A 22,068-nucleotide genomic window follows, 5' to 3' on the forward strand; every position below is an offset into this window, starting at 1 on the left:
TGAAGAAACGTATCTGCTGCGGTTTATTGTTCTATTCATTGTGAAAAATCACAACACACGACAATATGAAGAGACACATTTCCTCCTTCGCCTCCCTCCACTGGAGTTACCTATCTGACTGTCATCACTCTCTCCCTGTCTGTCGTTTGGCACCACAGCTGAATGAAGGGGCGGAGCTGTCCTCCTCCTCTTCATCATCATCCACCTGAATATTACTATATCAGACCTGTTGAACCTGAGTTATTAAATGATTCTGTGCGTCCTGTTCCTCTGTCTTGTCCACATTGTCCTCACTGATTCTTGGTCAAACGTCTCTAAAGGCTCCGACGGATGCGAAAAACGCAGAAAATCGAACCTGTTCAAAATTTTAATGGTGGACAAAAGTTTTGGACTCAGTGTGCAAACATAATTGACACAATGTGAAGTATTCATATTTAGACGTGCAACAATATTGGACCAAATAAACAGACTCATTGTGCAAAGGCCTCAACGCTGTCGCGGTGAAGGAATTTCCCCTGCGTTGATTAAGGGTGGCTCAAAAGCTGATATGCAGTATTACCACCATTTTTTGTTGATTTTGCAGATAACTTCATTCATCCTGATTTTAAGCGCTTTATAAATAAGCCTTACTGTTGGGCAATAGATCGAATCAAATTGGTAATAACATCTGGGTACAAAAACCCCTGTCACAAACTTTAAATGAAACGGTGAGCAGATGCTGCCTCAGTTGTTTAATTTTTAGCCACCACGTAAAAAAGGACCCACCTCAAAGAATCAGTGTCAGTTTATGGATATGCTATACGTAGAATATTTTCATGGCTTTTCCTTGCCGTCAGACAGCCCCAACTGCAAACTGAAGCGGTTATCAGTTATCGTACCATGAAAATCTCATACTGTTGAATCCCTCCTTGAAATGTTCCAGTTGCTGCTAAAATTGAGAAATAAACAAGTTGGCCTATTTCACATACAATCACTATTTTACATTTAATCCAAAACAATTGCTAGTTGTCTACCTGGAAGTGTACACATTGATTTTATTTTACTTTTCGGCATTTTGCTGCTTTTTAAATGACAAAGATGACACAGTTTTAAAACTAGTGCTGTAGTCAACCAAAGAAAATCTTGGTCGACTAAAGTCGCACATAATCTTCAACTAATTGATTAGTTGTGGGGGGGAAAAAAAATCTGCACGTTACTGCAGTTACACCTCCAAAACACTAGTCGGCAGTGGAGGACTGTGTTAAGTGCTGTAAAGTTTAGTTCAAATCAAACTTTATTTATATAGTTGATTCAAAACACACATTAAACACACATTAAACACACGTTAAACACATATTAAACATGGCTTAATAGAGACAGTTTCAAACACAAGTACACAAATCAGCTTCACTATAACTCGCAGCATTCACAGACAAACACTTGTCTTTATCTGGACACATTTTCCCCACAAATACAACTTGCTAACGTTATTAGCGCCAGCCTATGGCATTTTACATTGTATAAATTAGCCTAGCAACTAGCGATCTTTTCCTCTTCTCATATGAAACCAGGGACAACAGCAACATGTAATAAAGGTAATGGCACATAATTTGGCTCCATTACAACTAGGGCTGAGCCAAAAAAATTCGAAGCTTTGTTTGATGGCACGGGATTCCTAGGGTTGCAATAAACTACCTTTTCGCCATAATTCGGAAGTTATTAACTTTTTTGGACTTTTTTTTTTTCTTCTTGCTCCAGTGTTTAACCCAGAGTTGAGTATTTTTGAACCAGGCCCCCAGGGATTGTGCTCAGCCTTGCTTCCAAGGCCACACGTGGTATTGCAGCAAATAAAATTCCCTGTGGCCCAAGAAGCATTTTCTCCCTCGACCACTATCATTAAAGAGACTTCTGTAAAACTGTTGACAGGACACCTTGAACTGCAAACAAGGTCAGTTATGACTCTTTCTATTAAGAATTTTTGATCTGTGGAGTTTTTATATATGTAAAACTTTCCTTGAGCCAAATGGGCAAATGGGAGAAACACTTATTCAGGGGGTCGTACACCCCAGAAGTAAACTCGGAAGGTAGAAACTTTTTTTGCGGTTTCTGCGACAGCCCTGCCGTCTACTGTCTTTGGGGCTCTTTGGATCATGTCATCTCTGCAGCATCTTGTTTGCCATCTTTTTGGGATTTTTCCAGAAATGTGCTCAGTGTTTGGATGGAAACTTGTCCCCTGACACTGTTACACACCCTCCCACATCGGCTTGTGTTTCCGTCTCCAGTGTTGGAGGAGGACAGCTGTGAGCACAGATTGCAGTGAATTTCCTCACTCTTTTTTTTTCCCATTTTTATACTCTCTCTCTCTCTTATCTGTTGCTCCTATGCCTCCGTCTCCCCCTCTATCTCACCCGAATCTTTGTCTTCCCCTCCTCTGCTGAAGTGCCTATCATCTGCTGTGAGATGGAGATCTTATCGGCCACTTGCAGCTCGTCTTCTTAATTGCCAGCAAGTGTGAGACGAGAGGATCTCACTGAAACTCTCAATCACAGCTTTTGTATCGGTGCAGTGGAGCTGACGGCCCGAATAATCAAAGTGAGACGACTGGTCCTCCTCAGTGGACATCATCATCCTCATGAGATCAGCCACAACACACTTGTCATGTTTCAGATGTCCTCCTGAGACATCACACTGTCATATTTTAGTGGAGTCAGAGCATCAGGGCATCACCTCCCTGCTCACACATAATAACAACAACAGGGATTTGTGCTGTTCTACATTTTTCATAAACTCATGGCAGATGTTCCACATGAGGGAAGAGGGCTGTCTCCGCAGAGAAGCATGAGATGATCTATTTCTGCCTCTCGCCCTGCTCCGACTCTGCATCACTCCTGGTAGACGACATGTCGACTCTTTAAAAATGACAAACAAACAATGTCAGTGTGAGATCAGATACGAACGTGTAAGGTTTTTATAATAAGAACATCACAACTCTGGAAATGAGTTGAAGATGTTTCCATTCAGGATTCAACATCATTTGTTTTTTTTACTTGTCCAGGCGCCCAAACTCAGTTATTACTAACCTATATACAGGTTGTTTTATATATCAGCAATTATCAAATAATAACAAAGACTATTATTTTTTTGATAATTAGCAGCATTATTTGCAATGAGCCACCTGACCTGGCATCTTCAAAGATTTTAATTAAAGGCAGGTAATTAATTAAGTGTGGAGTGTGGAAGACGCCACAGGGTTACAATCTTAAAGTCTTTTTTTCTTTTGAAGACAAGCAGTTCATAGTGTCATCTTGCAACTCTCAATACATCCTGCAAATCAGTCAACTCTAAAACCAGCCGAAGCACCTGGATCATTGAACAGTGAGTAAACTAAACCAAAGACAGTGAGCTCATCATATCTCCCATTATGGCGTCTGTGGGTGGCTACTTTTTAACTTATTTGGACGCAGCAGTATCCACCTTGCTCTCAAACTTGCAGCAAACTGTAAAAACTGTTGGATTTTCACCCACATCCTCTAATGCCACCTGTAACAGCCTGTGCTGTTTCCCTTTTTCCTCTCCTGTAGCTTTACCCAGGTGTGCTGCTTGCTTCACAAGGTGCATTGCTTGGCGAGGTGCACCTGGCCCAGGGAGAGAAATGCTTTAGAGCTTCTGTATCAACAGCAGAGCAGAGAGGCCTCTGGCATTATTGTCAGGTTTGCATGTCTTATATTAAAGAATCCCCTGGATTTGATTTCTGTAAAGGTGTCGTCTGTGGTTGAGTTGGGTTGAGTGCTGTTCGCCTCAAAGGGCTGCCCAAGGGTGCGATGTAAAAAAGAAAGTGAGTACGTTTACATACACTAAATAGTCCGGTTTTTGCCCATGTTTCAAAAGGGGACCCCAGACCTCCCTCCCCCCAGCAATGCTTTTCAGCTCCTCCTGGAGGACCCCGAGGTGTTCCCAGGCCAGCTGAGATATATAATCCCTCCAGCGTGTCCTGGGTCTGCCCCGGGGCCTCCTACCAGAAGGACATGCCTAGAACACCTCTAACAGGAGGCGCCCAGGAGGATCCTGATCAGATGCCCGAAACACCTCAACTGACCCCTTTAAATGCGAAGGAGCAGCAGCTCTACTCTGAGCTCCCTTCAGATGTCCGTGCTCCTCCCTCTGTCTCTGAGACTGAGCCCAGACACCATACAGGAAACTCATTTCAACTACTTGTATCCGTGATCTCATTCTTTCGGTCACGACCCAGAGCTCATGACCATAGGTGAGGGTTGGGACGTAGATGGACCAGTAAATCAAAAGCTTTGCCTTCTGGCTCAGCTCCCTCTTCACCACGATGGTCCAGTGCAGTGCACCAAACTGCTGGTAGCATATCGCTAATGAAAATGAATATTCCACTAATATCCCTGTGTCCACGCAGCTCTACATGCTCCTTTTAACATGCCCCAACATATTATTCATCACATCAAAACAGAAAGTTATAAACAGCTGGAGCCGCTTGTCATTTTGCTTCTTTGCATTAAAATAAGATTTTATCAAAGTGTTCTACCAGTGGCGCTCCTGTTGGACTGTGCCGCACAGCCTCCCTATTTCATTTTTTTCAACCACCTTCTTGAAAAGGTTGGAGTTGTATCCAAAAACCTGTTGGTATCCAAGTCTTCCATAACATTTAAAAGTTGGTGTTTCTTTTTCCAACTAGAAATGTGGGCTTTTCTTTTGGGCGTACATTTCTATTCCTGATAACAGGAGTAGAAATGTATGATTAACCAAACTTTGAAAATGGTTTATTTATTTTTGCATTTTTAGATGTTTGGTTTTTTTTAGTGACAACAGAGATCTGACTGGAAACAAGGGGATGATGACATACATCAACGGTCTCCATGCTGGACCCGAACTGGGGACCTTGCAGCTAAATTGTCAACATTTTGTTTAATGGTACACGGTAAACTGTAATATCACTCGACCATCATTGCACTGTAAATAGCTGTGGTGAAAAGCACCAGTAAAGCAATCCACAATCATCAGCAGCCACAGAGAGGAGAGCAGGAGAGCGTTCTGTAGATGGGGTGAATCATCAGCGGAGGAGGAAACTCTGAACTGGCAGCCCAACAGGAAGTGAGACAGCTGGAAAGTCAACAGGATTTCACAGCTTTCACACTGATTTTCCTCATCACAAGGTTGCATCACTTTTGTAAGTGTTTATCTCCTTCAGTGGAAGAGTTTATCTCCTCTGCTGCATCAGCATCTCACCAGGCTGTGAGGTGAAACGGTTCAGATCTGAAACACAAAGGTTTCATTCAGACTGTTTACAGTATAAAAGCTGCTGCTGAGTCCTTGAGACCAACAAACTGCAAACAAACTGTGAGTGGAGGAAATAAAGTGATGTCTGATTTGAAAATGGAGGACAAACAGGAATACTTCATGAAGAAGGACTTTGTAGTAACCAGATAATAATAAGTTTGATAGCAAAATATGTCGGCTGCACTAGTCACATTACAGTAAACACAGTATTGTGGTACATAATGTTGTTGCTGAGACATGTTTTAGGCTGCTGTCAGCCCTAGAGTGGTCTCCTCTGGTCTGAATCAGGGACTCATGTTGTTCCAAAGTTGTATAATTGCCTAGAGTTGGTTGGTGTTCTCACGGCAGCATTTACAAGAGGACCAGATCAAATGCCTTGTGTGAGAAAGCTGCTCTTGATTGGTCAGAATTTCCATGTGGGAAAAATCCAGGAAGTAAAGCAAACATTGAAGAAGAGTACACTTGCAAGATAAATGTGACACTTTCTAATGTCACAATGGAGGGACAACTACGCAGGTTGATTTTAGCGCTGCTCATCGTGGACTATATTGCTGTCATTGTTCATTTTAGTCAAAGCATACAGTTTGAAAACGAGGCAGACGCGGCTCCAACTAGAAAACAATGTTTTGATGCATTGGATGTGCTGAATGTGCATATTAAGGCAGTACAGGAGGAGGTGCACATTAATAATCCTCCAGGACTGTAACATGCTCATGTTTAACCCAAACAATGTGTCATGTGACTGCAGTTGCTTCACATCCAGGTCGCAACACCTTCTCACCACAAACCAACCGCACCAGAGTTCCTTTGGAACCGGACTGAGACCACCTCTTCAAGAAGGTCTCAGTCCGGTTGTTTTGCTGTGTTCACACCTGAGTGTGATTGCTGTGTTCACACCTGCACAAATGAACCGCACTGAGGGGGCAAATGAACTTGAGTTTGACTGAACTGAACCAAACAGGGCAGGTGTGACAGCAGCCTTGGTATGTGCATCACAGTGGAACTTAAACATTTTAATAAGCTGATTAGTTTATTGACAGAAACTTAATCTGCAACTATTTTTATAAATATAGGTGATGATTAATCATCTCAGTCAAATAAATGCCACTTATTACCAGTGCCATGCGAAAATAGTCACACCAGAAGAGGTTAGGGTTAAGAGGTGATGGGTTGGTTGCCTGGAAACAATAAAAATGCTAATTGAGCGGGGTTTTTTTTTACTAGTGGCATTCAATTGTAAAAAGAAAAGACAGTGTGGTGCACCTTGTGTTTTGCAACTTGCAAAACGCTGTCTGTATGATCGGGGCCTCAATCACCAGACTTTGACCTGATAGAAAATTTGCGGAAGAAGCTTAAGATCAAGATTCACCATCTGGCCCCTCAGAACCTTCTTCATTTAAGACTGTCTGTGTGGAATACTGGACTAAAATCCCATCTGAACACTGTGAGAGACTGATTCCTTCACACAGGAGGCATCTTATAAGCTGGCATTGCAAACAAACATTCTTCCACCAATTTTTAAGTATATTTCAGTTGGTGTGTTCAGTACTCTTTCCTGTGTTATTCCGCTTTATTGCACATAACTTTTTTCATGGATTGAAACATTATTATTTCTTCATCTTTATACTTTTATTGAGTTCTGTGTCTGGTGTATATTTCATGTGAATAGCTGCATTGGAAATATCATTAATGGAAAAAAATGCTGACGCATTTGACACTTATTTCCCTCACTGTGTATAAAGTTTTCGCTCTAACAGGTGGGCAGTTTTGTAGGTGTTCTCAACAATGGGGATCAGTGATTAGGACCACTGGTATGCTCAGTCATGTTTTTGTCAGGCTGCTGTGTGGTTGAATGAACATACTGCTGCTCTCTCCTACTCACTGAGCACAGTCAACAGAGCCTCAGCCACAGGGGGAAGGGTTTACTGCACATTCTTCAAACAGTACTGGAAACTTTCTTCAAGGTTAGATCTCGAGAAAAATTAGCTAAGTTGCCACCATGGCACACCTCCTCTGCTACTTTCTCAGAAAGTAAGATGGCATACGGGATGGACAAGATGTCAGAGGATGCTTGATGCTTTGATAAGTGGAATTACTCAATGGGTCATCACATTGTATCTACCGCATAAAGATAAGACTAGTAATGCATCAGAAAACCTATATGTCAGTCTTGTTTTCAGGCAACTTTATTTTTTTTAATTTAATTTTCTTAAGTATTTTATTTTGTGGCATTTTCTTCTTCAATTATTAAAAAGTCGAAGGCGGTCACAACACGTCCCAAGCTGTGTCGTAGCCATTTGTCTACCCAAGAGGCTTCAGGCAACTTTATTTTGTCTGAGCAGTAATGGGTGGGGGCTGGTACAGCTGTAATGGTTTCCCGCCAATCCGTCACGGTCCTGTGTAAGCAGCCACACACATAATACACAGTATGTAGATTGACACATGTAATATTGAACAAAAGTTCACAAGCACGAGTCTCACCTGAAAACCTTTAATAGTACACTGTTGGCTATGGGGGCAGCACGGTGGTGTGGTGGTTAGCACTGTTGCCTCACAGCAAGAGGGTTCCTGGTTCCATCCCAGGAGGGAGCCCTTCTGTGCGGAGTCTGTATGTTCTTCCCATGTCAGCGTGGGTTTCCTCCAGGTGCTCTGACATGTTCTCCCCGTGTCAGCGTGGGTTTCCTCCAGGTGCTCCAGCTTCCTCCCACAGTCCAAAGACATGCAGGTTAACTGGTGACTCTAAATTGTCCGTAGGTGTGAATGTGAGTGTGAATGGTTGTCTGTCTCTATGTGTCAGCCCTGTGATAGTCTGGTGACCTGTCCAGGGTGAACCCTGCCTCTCGCCCAGTGTCAGCTGGGATAGGCTCCAGCTCCCACGACCCTCTAGAGGATAAGCGGTTACGAAAATGGATGGATGGATGTTAGCAATGGCTCACTCAGGTAAACCCTTTTGAGTCAAATTATAGATTTGTGATACTGGACTTTGTAAATAAAATGAAACGGCAGAGCTGAAGGACCCGTCTGAAGTTTTGCAGTCGGCTACAACAGCAATGGAGGGAGAGTTGCATCTGAGATGAGGATTGTGTTGCTGTTGCTTTGCCATTGTAGGGTCTGTGAATGGAAACACATCGGACATGCTAATGCACATTCAGCAGCATCACCCAGATGTGTCGATTCTTGAGATCAAGAAAAAGCAACCAGTATTTTCTATTTTCAGTTTAATATAGTGAAAAATGCTTTTCAGTCTGGTAGCTTATTGTGACCTGTTGCCTTTGGGAAAGTGTATGTTCAGTGTTCATGCAGTGAAATTGTCCTTATGTTTATATTGAACATAGTTAACCAAAATGCTACCTCAGTCTCCAGCAAGATGATTTTGTCTGTCTTTGACACTGGCACTGTCTGTTCAACTGTCTGTTCAAAACCAGTGAGAAGAAACGTATCTTTATGCATTTCCTCTCCACACCTACTGACCGGACTGACATTAACTGCTGATCACTGAAGGACCATGAATGGATACGAGGTTATCACTGACTGCCCCACAGTCCTCCTGGCTGATCCTGTCATCTGTCTCACAATGCAGCCCATGTCCTCCTCCTGACTGTCTATTAGACTCATTAATTAACGCCCATAAGCTGTTGTATTGGATATCATGACTGCTCTGCTGCTATTCTGCTTTTTTTAATTGGCATCTTGTTTATGCAGCTCTTTGGCACAGCAGTAGTGATGTGAGGGCCAGGGTTTTTAAAGCCCACACCACTCTGCCCTGCCGACCTGTAAACATATGCCTAAATTAATGACCTGAACCAGACTTGCAAACGAGAGGTGAGAGTTTCTGTAAATGACCATGGCTAATAACAGCCTACTTGCTCTTGGCATTGTATGTGATCTGCAGTAAATGTCACAATATGTGTGTTAATAATGTGTGTTTTCTGTTTTAAAAAGTACAGACATAGGAATACAGCAAGTACTTATGTCTTAAGTATCATCTCAAGCATGCAGCTGATACTTTGTGTGGTTTGTTTACAAGAGCACGTAGCTGATAGGTACAGTGGTTTGTTTACATGATGTTACATTTAATGGAGTCATTGTGGACAGACAGGCACTTGTCTGCTGTTAGGACATTAAGTTAGGCCTAGATATTTGAAGAAGGAAATATTTTTACAGAGGAGATTTTAATATGTCACACTTCAAAAGATTCTCCTGGTCAAAGACCAAATAATGGAAAGCCTGAATGCAGCAGCACTGATCATAAAGCTGCTTGCTTCGTTAGGAAAGGGAAAGAGAAGATGGGAGTTGGATTACTGTACTATGTTTCTGTAAGATATTAATAACTTACTCAGAGTGCTGTGTTGTCACTTATTGACCTGCCCACCCATAACCGCAGGGTCTGCAGGCTGTGGGTCGATCTGCGTATCATTACACCACAGTGAGCAAACAGGACTTCAACCTCAATGATTAACAGGACAAACGAATGTTAGCTTCACAAACTGACGAACTAATGTTAGTGTCAATGATTAAAAAGTTGAACTAATGTCAGTTTGACAGACTGACATGACAAGTTAACATAGGGTTCCTCAAATTGACTGGAGAAAGTAACAGATGGCAGCAAATAGGACTTATGTAAACCTCACTGATTATCAGGGCAAAGTAACGTTAGCTTCACAAACAGGCAAACTAACATCAGCTTAACAGACTGACAAATGAACGTTAGCTTCACAGACTGACAGGATATACTAACGTTAAGCCCAGCATACACTGTACGATTTTTAAAATCTTGTTGTTAATACCAGCTCACACTGTACGAGTGAATCGTCTGCGATGTGCGGCCAAAGCTCACGATTTATGTGCTCACACTGTACGTTCCGATCATCAAGCACGATCAGAGAGCTCACACTGTACGAAAACGGCTCGTCGGCCTCTGCTGACTGTCCTGCCCATTGACAGCTGTCAATAAAGATAACGTTACATTTGAAAGCTCTGATTTGTTCCAAAAGTACCGTTGTTGTCAACGAAGCAGGACAAGCGGTTTGCCTTGATGATTTGCGCTATACTGTGTGCCGAAACGTCCAAAAAGAAGAGGCGTCGGCGCATATGGACTTGCAGATGGTTTGAGAGACATGGACAGTATGGTTTGTCCATTTTACAACGAGAGTTGGAGGTAAGCCGGCTACAGCCGGGTACACCCTCTGTGTGTGTGTGTGTGTGTGTGTGTGTGTGTGTGTTGTACCTCGTCTAGCGCGCTAGCTTGTATGTTTGTTGCGCTTGCTTGAAAATGAGAGCAGAAAAAACTTACCAGGCAGCTGAAGAATATTTACTATCTCCTGCCAGCGTTTCTCTCGTTGATAGCGGTCGTGGTAGGTGGAAGAAGAAACGTCGAACAGGCACTCATACTGTTGCCACAGCTCAACCAACCTGGCCTCCATATTTACAGTCCACCGACGCGTCACCATGGTGATCTATGTCTTCGCGCAGGCGCAGTGAGGGATAAATGCACAGACGTCGTTGAATCGGCTCGTGGCTCTGCTTCAACTGTGCGAATGTCTGTGTCGGCCGACCAAAATTTCTGACATGTCAGAAACAGGATGGAACAGATGATCGGCCCTGTTAGCCTCAAAAACTGACAAACTAATGCTAGCATCAGTGTTAGCTTTTTAGATTAATGGATTAATAGGATAAACAAATTTTAGCCTCACAGTTTACCACGCTGGATAAACATTTTCTGAATAAATTGACAAACTAACTTTATTTATGGATTAATAGGACAAACTAAGGTTACCAGCACAGACTGACAGGACAAACTAACGGTAGCTTCACAAACGGACAAACCAGTGTTAGTTTTAGAGATTAAGAGGACAAACTAACATTAGTGTCAGTTATAGACAGAATAAACTAATGATAGCTTTACAGACTGACGGGACAAGTTAACATGAGGTCTCCAGATTGACAGGAGAAAGCAGCGTTAGCTGGGAGCAAATTCAATTTCTTCCATATGATTTCAGCTCCTGAGCGACAGTCTGCTGATGAAAGGACGGTTTATTGGCCGTTCTCTCCAGACGTTTTCATTATTGACCTGCTCTGACCACTACAGAATGTCTTTAGGTATTCATATCCTAAAAACAGCCAGGTGTGTGTGTGTGTGTGTGAGAGTCTCAGGGGACATAGGAAATGAAATCCTCATCCATCAGTCGTCCCTCCGAGTGGTGAAGTGGTTTTAATTGCTTCTGTCTTGCACTTTGCGGCGTGGAGTCGTCGTGTGACAGATCGCAGATACGGAGGAGGTGATTCAATTTAATGTTGCTCACTTTGAGAAAACTTTCACAGCTTCATGGTCTGTTCATGAAAATTTACTCGAGTCAGGGTTTCAGTTAACAAGCATCGTGCATGGTAAAAACAACAACAAGGATTTCTTACTGCTTTTTACACCTGATACAAAGTTTGTCCTGGCATGATGAGGCGATCTGTCTGACAATCTAAAATTGAATGACTGTCATTTTTGATATCCTCCTTTTGAAGAGTGTCTTTATTCTCCCGTGTAGACATTGCAGAGAAGGGCCTAAGATGTAAACGTTCTGTACGTATCACACCACCAAGGATTCTGTGGCACCGTTTGACCAAATTGATGTGATTTTATGTGCAGTATATATTTATAGAGGACATATTTATGTGCTGGAGCTGCAGGTGTATGAACTGTAATTTAGTGCTTTAAAGCAGCTGGAGTCCGGTGCTTCAGGTGTTTGTGACATTTCAGGAGCTCAGCAGGGAGGCTGCTGCTCAGACTGTAAGTGCCTCCTGCTCAGAGATTTTTCTTTATTTAAAGAAAGATTTCCACAGATCGTCCATGACCCTCTGACATCAGATCTGATGGTGGAACTGCTCTCAGTACAGCCTCTCATCTCAAGTTTACAGTCATCACACCTTTGATCTGTGTAGAAAATGAGGCAGTGGAGGGCAGCAGGGAAATCACTGGTTCAGGTCAGAGGTCAGCTTCGTTACGTCCGATCGATGTCTGTGTTCTGTGAAAAATCTATATTCTATGACTCAGATCTTGGATCAGCGCGAGACTGTGACCTTTTATGAGTTCACAGAATAAATAAAATGGATATTATTAATCATCAGAGAACTGAGAAATGATTTCCACTTATTATCATTTTCTACATTTTTAGCTTTGAAATAATTTAACTTGTGAAATAATCAATGTTAACAGCCTTTAAACATTTTCTGATGAATAAATGCTGGGCTAATGCTACTGTCCAAACATCATTAGATATATAGACGGTATGATAGTGACTCATATAGTAGACAGCAGGGGTGTAATGGTTAGCACAATTCACACCATTGTTCGATATGGTAGTGTTGTCACGTTTTGGTGGCTTTCATACAGCAAAAAAAGTAGAAATGTCCTTATTATTTAAAATTTTAAATGAAATGAAAATTAACATAATTTGTGCATTTTTTTTTATTTTTTGTACAACAAAGGAATTATGATTTGGTTGAAATGGATTTGTTAAAGTCTGGGTAAAGCAAGACCAGTGATTTATTTCTAAACACAACATACATGTCAGAACATACTTGTTGAACACATGTGAACAGACTGTGAACTGTGTCGTACTGGATTGTGGAGTCAGACCATTAAACTGTTTTCCATTATTTCTGTGTCCAGGATTTTTAACGGTGAGCCAAAAAAATGGCTTGAGGACGTACTGGAGCATCCTTAACATAACCCCTCCCCTACTATATAAAAACTACATTACAGACATTAGAGCATCGTTACCGTCGTTTTGTGGAATAAGCATATGCCAGAAACAACAATGGCAGACGTCGGTTTGCTAACGTTTTGTTAGCACTGCTTGGTCTAATGACTGCTTTACACTTAAACTTACCTTTGCTGCAGCACTTCATAGAGGAAGGGAGGCATCTGCTGCCCCCGGTGTTTTTGCTCCACCTCAGCGTCTGAGGTTTAAAGTCTGCCAGAAACATCAGTTTTAGATGAGGCCTGGTTAAACCAGGAGATGGTGGGACACTTTCCAAAGTGGGATTTTTGTCGATAAGGAATGGAAGAAAAATTTGAGCATTTCCAGAGCATCAATCATCTTGAGCGAACTTCAGCCTTATATTGAACGAGAATAAACAGTGATTAGATCTCCAGTCCAGAATGTTTTTTTAAAATGGCAGGGGAAAATATCTATTTACAAAAATAACTGTATACGTGCAGACAGGGCCTCAATCTTTAGGTTTTTCTTTAAGACCAGCAGCAGGTAGGGGTGTAGCACTAACCCCATCAGCACAACAGACTTGTGTCACACTCAGCACTGTGCTGTTCACACTTTATATTTCTAACACTTACACTGTTTTCTGCTCATGGAAGTCTGCCAGAAATAGCAAGATCATGTCCTCTGAGCCACGGCAATGCTTTCAGTGAGAAACAGTTGTTGAGTTTCATTGACGGTGGCTCAACAGTGATTTGAAAAAAGCAAAATGGAAGTGAGTGTGAAGAAGATTAGAGATGAATCTGGGATGTAGGTGGATGCAGACAAGCTGCTGTTACTGCAGATTCAGCTGTAAACCTGCATACTGTACATAGATCCTGTATGACACTCTGTGCCCAGGTGCGCCACAGGTGCCTCAAGGGAGCCTGGCCATGAAATCACTAAAAGTGTGTTTGCCACGCTCCCAACACACTTGGCAGGATGCACCTGACTGTGATCCAGGTGTGCCGTTTGATTCACAACTGTAGAGCCTGTGGTGTGTGCATGCAGAAAGTGGAGAGATGGGAAGTTTTGTTGTCCACCCTGTTCTGGTTTTAGTGGTCCCAGCTTCAGAAAAGTCTGCAGTCTTGTCACCAGAAGCCCTGGCTTTTGGTCTTGTATGGGAATGTAATGTCCCTCTACTACATGACCTCTTGGATGCCACAGCTGAGAAAGCCAAGTGGTCACAAACACTGCAGCTGAATCATTTGTCTCCTGTGTGAGTTATGATGTGTAACTTCAGATGGATAGTTATCTGAGCTGAGCTCACACAGTCAGTCAGTCAGTCAGTCATGGATATATAGGATATTTTTAGTGGTAGAAGAAGGGAAGCAATGGCATAACCTTCTTATGCTGAGCCAGGGAAACAAATGTTCAGTGTGTGCACAAAATATTAACCAGTTTGAGATCAGTTATGGTTTTGCAAAAGACTGGCTTTGTCTCCATAGTAACGGTAGCTGAGAATCATGAGTAATGTATGAATGTAAAAAAAAAGACCTGGATACTCCATACTGAAAGCGAGGCCTCATTCATTCCTATGAAAGTTGCTCAGTGGTGCATGAGGCCAAAAGAGCGCAGTTTCAGTTTCTAGATTTTAAAAATGTTATCAGACCGAATGGATCAAGTCCCGATAGTTAACAAAAGTCTTTAACGGATGTTGTGACACTAAAATAAATCAACCACTGATTTAGAGATATTGCTTCCCAATGTAAGTCTGTTGGAAAAAATCTGTTTTGGTCCAGTAGCGTCACGTGACCATCCCAGAAGTTGTAATTCCACTTTTGGCCACTATGGAAAATTGGCTTCAAAGCCCAGTGCTGTTCCTCGGGGCTTGGAGCAATGTAGCCTTCTGCTATCCACAGCTGACAAACAACAAAAAAAAATCTTTATTTCTCTGTTAAACTGTTAGCTGAAGCATTGAACCATCGTGTTTTTGAGTTATCAGGACACTTTAGTGTTTTTGTGTTAAAAAATGTGTTGACAGGCAAAACAGGGTCCACAGCAACAACATTACAGTCCAACAATTTTCTGGCGAGACCTGAAACAGTCTTCGTTACAGGTAAAGATCATTCGCGTTCACTGAATGAAGATCATGAAAAAAAATGCACATTTCTTGCTAGAAGTGTTAACAAAAATCACTTTAATGCCAAAACTAACTATCTTTAAATTTTGGATTTCCACTGACAATAAAATGTCCACCATTTTATTTATTAATTTGTTTCCAGAAAGACACTTGGCAGTCACGTGATGTGGACACATGATAGCAGAAAAAAAACTTCGATATCTCACAATGCCCTTATTGTGAACCTGATATGTTTTGGACCAGCGAAGCTATGACACATTTAGATGTGATGTTTTATTGTTCCAAACAAACACACCTGTCATGTACAGAGAGGCTGTGAACACATCAGGAGCTTCATCACTCTGCCTGCAGGCTGTTGAATGCATGTATTCCTCAGTGTGTGAGTGGGAGGCCTGTTTCTGTCTGTGTCTGTTTGCTTTGATACAAGTTTCACATGGAAGCCTGCTAGTGCAGCATGAAAGTGGATTTACACTCAGCTGAGGAGGATTGTGTAAACGTTTGAAGTGTGTATACAAGCGGTTTGTCTTTTCCATAGATGAACATACAGTTCTTCTTTTACATGTTCCTTTAAACATTTCTTCATCCATGAAAGTATTCTTTTTGCACAGCTTGACAGGGGCACTTTAATGTTGTCTTACTTAAGCTTTGTACCGAGGATGTTCCCGCAGCAGCAGTGATACATTAAAGCTGCACTGAACTGACAGTCCAAACCATTACTCTTGTTGGTTATTTGTCTGGTTACAAATTCAAGGGAGACACTTAAAATTAATACTTGAGATGCTCTGTGCTATGTCTTGTAGAACCATTTCACAGTCTCGCCTTTGACAATCCTGTTATTAACATAGTGTGATGTGTGTCTCTTGTTTGGTTTTTCCTGTCTCTCTTCCATCCTTGCTGTGCTGTGGCTAGATGAACATGCCGGTGTTCACTTGCTGATTAAGGACGTAACAGTTAAGAGCTCAGGAGAGAAATCAGATGGAGTCAGTGGGCTATTGGGCGGCACTTGTGCTATATGTTGGTTGGAACCAGGGTCAGTAGTGCTCACTTCTGTCCTGAGGGAGGGTGCTTATTGGTCTCCTTACTTCATTTTGTAGTCTCTGTTCTATTATTTATTTTGTTCCTGGGTCATTTAATTAGTTGGCGGCACAGTGTGCAGTGGTTAGCATTGTCATCTCACAGCAAGAGGGTCTACGGTTTGAATCCAGGGTGAGGGAGTTTGCATGTTCTCTCTGTGTCAGCGTGGGTTTCCTCCAGGTGCTCCAGCTTCCTCCCACAGTCCAAAGACATGCAGGTTAACTGGTGACTCTAAATTGTCCGTAGGTGTGAATGTGAGTGTGAATGGTTGTCTGTCTCTATGTGTCAGCCCTGTGATAGTCTGGTGACCTGTCCAGGGTGAATTCTGCCTCTCCTTGAAATAATTTGTAGGATCCTTGATATTGGAAAAGTCCTTTGGTGGGATTCAATGACATAGCCTCCGTGAATTCCTTGACTTTGAAAAGCACCACATATCTTGGCCGATCTGCTGGAGTGGTTCTGTACATGTGGCTCCACTGGGATGCATGGTGTGGGAGTGTTTCCAGGACTGCCCTGTCTTCCTCAGTTGGCTCTATCATTGCTAAGGTCTTTGATGTCTCCTTGTGGAGGGTACTCTCTGCCCATACTTTGCCAAGATGCCGGTGTCGGTAACTGTTGTAAACGGCGTTTACGCTCAGAGTGTTGCTTGAAAGAATAATCACTAAGAGGCAATGAAGGAAGGATTGAAGGAAGGGAATCAAGACAGGAAATCTTCCGGCTTGGAGGAAGAGGGCCTCAAATAACACCAGGTCCTTTGAGAACAACAATGTGATCTCTTATCTCTATGTAAATCAACACACCTGCATCTTCACTGTACCTTCCGACCATCTGGACCCAATATTAATACTGATCCGTCTTGGGCTGATGGATGCTGCCTCTATAAACTGCTGGCCCATCTCAAACTGAGGGTGGATCGATCCACTTGCTTTGTGCCTTTCTGAAAGGTGTCCAATTCCTTGGAACGAGTTATCCACTGCTCAATCCGAGTTCGTCACGGCTTTTATAGCCAGTGAAAACGTGTGTGCATTCAGCAGTAAGGACTGTCTCATGATCAGGACAATCAGACAGTGGTGGTAGGATGTGCGTGAAATCCGCCTGCACCTCCTTTGCATATGCTGGCCAAAGCGGCCCTTTCGGCAGCACAAAACGTCTCCACTAAGATGTGACCTCTGTTAGTTTCTTTGAGCTGAATCTGGAATCGACAGTCTCTGAACCTCACTGTGTGTTGTGTTTGTCAGACCTCTGGTAGTTGTGTGAGGTCTGAATTGGCTCTAAAAAGTGAGTGATGAAGGCTTTCAGCAAGTTGAGAATGGTGTTATACTCCAGTGTGATGATATTACACAGACCAGCCAGCGCTGTTCCGCCTTTTGTGAGGCTCCTGGGGCCATCCACAGAATCTGGCCTGATGTGCCCTGTGCTTTGGGTATGTTACTGTCTTTGCAGACACAACTTGATTCTAATTTCCAGGACCTTCACTCTCTTACTCTCTTACACAAGCTCATATCTGCAATAGATGTATTGGGTGCTCTGCTGTCTTCTTTTCAGTAGAAAGTATTTTTCAGTTTAGCCCTTGAATTATTAACAATAATAACTTTATTTGTAGAGCACTTTTCAAGCTGAAAGCACAGAGTGCTTTCCAAGGTGAAGAAAATACAAAACAGAGGTGATACTGGTAAAACACACACATACACATACATACCTGGATGCATGCGTACATATACACACGGCTGCAGACACATACACTGCCATACACACAGTAAGTCTATCAACTGTCAGGAATTAGCTGTAAATATTCAATTTAGGGTGATTTCTGTCTGTTAACCGACTGTTGTCTGTCGTCTTGTCTCTACCGTGTGTGTAGCCTATCTCACTCACTCGATTTGCAGCGCTTATCAGAATACACAGATTTAATTGGTGGTGTAGCATCCTGTGAGATGATTTAACACATGCAATTAGTATGTGACTTTCCTGGTTGCTAAACCAATGCCTGAAATCTGATCAGTGTAAAACAGCAAATACTGTGCTGCTGTGTGTTTCTTTTTGAGGAAATCTGCAGTGCCTCAAAGTGCCAATATTTCTTACCTAACCCTAACATCAGATTGTTGTTTCCACACAAACAGAAGCAGTTTGAATGCATTAATATACTGCATGATTCATAGATGTTTACAATAATTATACATCACATTTTTCTTTAATCAGAAACCTTGTTAGTGTGCAGAGAACACAGAGACCTGATGACAGGCTCAGGCAGAAGATCTGAACCTGTCAGTCGTATTAGAGCCTCCAACACATTGATGTTCACCGTCATTTTTCTGTCTTAATGATCCACAGCTGCTGCTCCCTCTGCAGCCTCCTCAGTTTTGTTCCCAGAGCTCCCGATCAGTGGGAGGTGACAGTGACTCAACACCTTCTCTGCTGTGAAGTCGAGCGACCTGTTAGTCTGTCACATTAAAGGACTGCTGACATTTTCAGCTGTCCTCTCGCAACAGATCCTCATAATGTCCCCGAGGACACATTACCGAAACATCCCCAGGTGCCAAATAGAAACCGTCCTCATTAAAGGACCATGTCAAAAGTTTGGGAAGTTAGTTACAGTGTTTTACTCTGACAGCTTTGGATGATTTCTACACTTTTGATGGAGCTCAGCAGGCAGTTTCCCCCCTGCTTCCAGTCTTTGTTTCAACTTAGCCTCCTCCCATAGTGTTTCCTGAAAGGAATACACACTCAGGTTCACACAGAAGTTTCTGTTCTTTTGTTCAACCCCTATATTACAAAGGCTGAACGTCTCTCTGTATAACACAGTACAGTTAAACAACACCACAAACTGCAGCCTCCAAAATGATTGTACTGTTTTATTTTTATCTTTTTATTTGCACACACACAAAACTGCATAAAATTCAAATAGAAAAGAACAAGAAATGTGTCAGGAGAGGTCAAAAAGCCACAGGCTTATACAAACGTACCTCTCCTCAGCTTAAAGGGATAGTGCACCCAAAAATGAAAATCCAGCCATTATCTACTCACCCATATGCCGAGGGAGGCTCAGGTGAAGTTTTAGAGTCCTCACATCACTTGCAGAGATCCAAGGGGAGAGGAGGTAGCAACACAACTCCACCTAATGGAGGCTGACGGCGCCCCAGATTCAAACGTCCAAAAACACATCATTGAAACCACAAAATATCTCCATACTGCTCGTCCGTAGTGATCCAAGTGTCCTGAAGCCCCGACATAAAAAGTTGTTTGGAAAAACGTCATCTGAAAACACTTGGATCACTACGGACGAGCAGTATGGAGATATTTTGTGGTTTCAATGATGTGTTTTTGGACGTTTGAATCTGGGGCGCCGTCAGCCTCCATTAGGTGGAGTTGTGTTGCTACCTCCTCTCCCCTTGGATCTCTGCAAGTGATGTGAGGACTCTAAAACTTCACCTGAGCCTCCCTCGGCATATGGATGAGTAGATAATGGCTGAATTCTCATTTTTGGGTGCACTAAATAAAAACAAACAATAACAAAAGTTGGGAGAAAAGTAGACAGAAGAACTAAACTAACATTATACAGGAAAATACAACCAAAGATAAATAACAACAGGAAACACACTGAGCGGTCAGTGAAAAATAAAAGGCGAGAAATACATAGAACACAGTGCAGTGACAAAAAGAAAATCATATATATGATGTCTGTATATATATATCAGACGTTGTGCTAGACTTTTTCGTTGCCGGTCATTTTGACCGTCAGGGTCATAAAAATCTGGTCATAATCTATTTTTACCGGTCATTTTAATTTTCGTTTTTAAATGATAATAAATATATTCAAAAATATTTAGTTTTCATTCGTTCGTTTTTAATAAATCCAACAAGCAAGTTATAAAGTGTGCATTAATAAGGACATGAACGAAAAGATGAACAAACATCCACACACCCGTGTCATTCTGGACACACCGGACAGCACTAACGCGTCTGGTGTGTCCAGGGCGTTATGTAGTTATGTCTGTAGGCTCGGTGACACAAAATTAACATTGTAATGAAGTGATTATGGTATTGAAAAATGTGTTCGGTTATGCACTGTTGTGTTATTTTAAATTATAAACACAGTATTTTCTCCTCACGTTCCTCAGTGCGTGCTGTTGTTATTTTATTTTGAAAATTGGCCGGATTCTCTCGTCTTTTCTGTGTCCGACTTCCTGTTTGGTACGATCTGCTCGATCCAGCTTGACAAGTGCTCACGGCTTCCGTGAAAAACAGACCAGACGCCGTACTGAAGCGCTGCCTCTGCGGGCGCTCCGCTCTGCTCAGCGGCCTGTGTGGACAGTCAGATAGGTTAACATGGGCGCCGATTGAAAACTGCCTCCGCTGCTGGGCACTGCGCTTCGGTTCCGCGTCCGGTGTGTCCAGGCCGTTATGTCAACAACGCTACATGAAGCAGATGAATGACTTTTTCTCTGCAGTGTGAAAACTGCAGTCACTTAAACCACTGACTGTGCACTCTGCCACCAAGTGGGCAGGGGTGGTAATTGCAACCGGTCAAAATGACCGACGGCCTTCAGATTTTCCGGTCATTGTTGTAAAGAAACGGTCAATGACCGAGAATATCCGGTTAATGTGACCCCTGATATATATGTATATATATGCAAGTCAAGAAATAATTAGACATCATGAATTACATGCAGTGATGTTTTCCTTTTGAAATGTTCTTAGGACGAAGAGCTTTTGACAACATGAACTTTGGTGCTCCAAATCTGAACGCCACGATATCTGACCGTGTTTAGTTCTGTAAAAAAGGAAGGTGGAGCTGATTAACCTGTCGAGTTTTATATGAATGAATATAGAAATAAAATGCAGAGACATTTCTAAACGATGATGGTAAACAAGAAGGTAAGAACTTATATTTATATATGAACACACATATCTGATGAATATTTATATCATATACCAAAAGAAGGTTCCATTTCCTGAACAGTGGAACAGAGGCCTTGCCAGTTTTACAAATCGTTTGTGCAGCAAATAAAGCTTATGCAGATTTGAGGGGTATGTGTTTGCCCAAACAACATTACATCAAATCAAATAAGCATAAATCATGGAGTAATGTAAAGTTAATAAACAAGAGACATTTAAAAAAATCCGTAGTTTGCTAATGATCCCCAGTGATTGTGTTTTCCAGTTTAATTTTTGAAGTTGACACTATAACCTTCATCAAGGAGAATTTACTGCAGGACTGCTCTATTAGTTGCCAGTTTATTAGGTACACCTAGCAAAAACTAATGCAGTCTGAGTCAGTGGGTACAGTGAGTTTTATGAGAGTAGTATAGTGATTTGTTAGACAGCCATGATGTATCCACTCCACATAATAGAAATAAGTGTGAGTCATGTGAGTCTTTACTGTATCAGCATGAGTTAGGGCCTAATGGTAACAGCATGACAGGACTATACAACAGCACTAAACACATCATGGCAAATCAACATTATTTCAGTCAAGAAACTGTTTTTAAGTTGTTTTCATACCAAGGATGAGATTAGATAATGTATTAAACACAGCGATTAGGGTTGAGCCAAATACTCGGTAGAAACGAGTATCTGGTTTAGATAATGTGCTTTTTACGAGTACAAGGATCACATAAATAAAATGTGTCATTATCTGTACTTGTGATAAAGGAAAATCCTCATTTTGGTGTCTATGTTTAATCTGTGATTATCTTAATATGTCTCAATTTTTTAACGATGTATGAAACCAGTAATGAACTTCACCGTTAAGGTTGTTATTATGTTAATTTGCTCCTAACTGGTGAATCTGTTCAGCTGCTTTAGATAAAAATTGAAATTATTCTTAGATTGTTTGACTTTGACTTTATTACTTAACCATAGCAACAGATGAAAAACTTTCTTCCT

At 42.0% G+C, this 22,068-nt stretch overlaps 1 protein-coding gene across 4 annotated transcripts in view; it reads left to right on the forward strand.

The window, feature by feature from the left end:
- cadps2 (Ca++-dependent secretion activator 2) overlaps positions 1-22,068 on the forward strand; it is a 335,426-nt gene that overhangs the window by 74,519 nt on the left and 238,839 nt on the right. The gene's annotated exons all lie outside the window — the stretch shown is intronic.

Source organism: Epinephelus fuscoguttatus, linkage group LG4 (assembly GCF_011397635.1).
Source record: "Epinephelus fuscoguttatus linkage group LG4, E.fuscoguttatus.final_Chr_v1".
In the NCBI taxonomy this organism is placed as follows: domain Eukaryota; kingdom Metazoa; phylum Chordata; class Actinopteri; order Perciformes; family Serranidae; genus Epinephelus; species Epinephelus fuscoguttatus.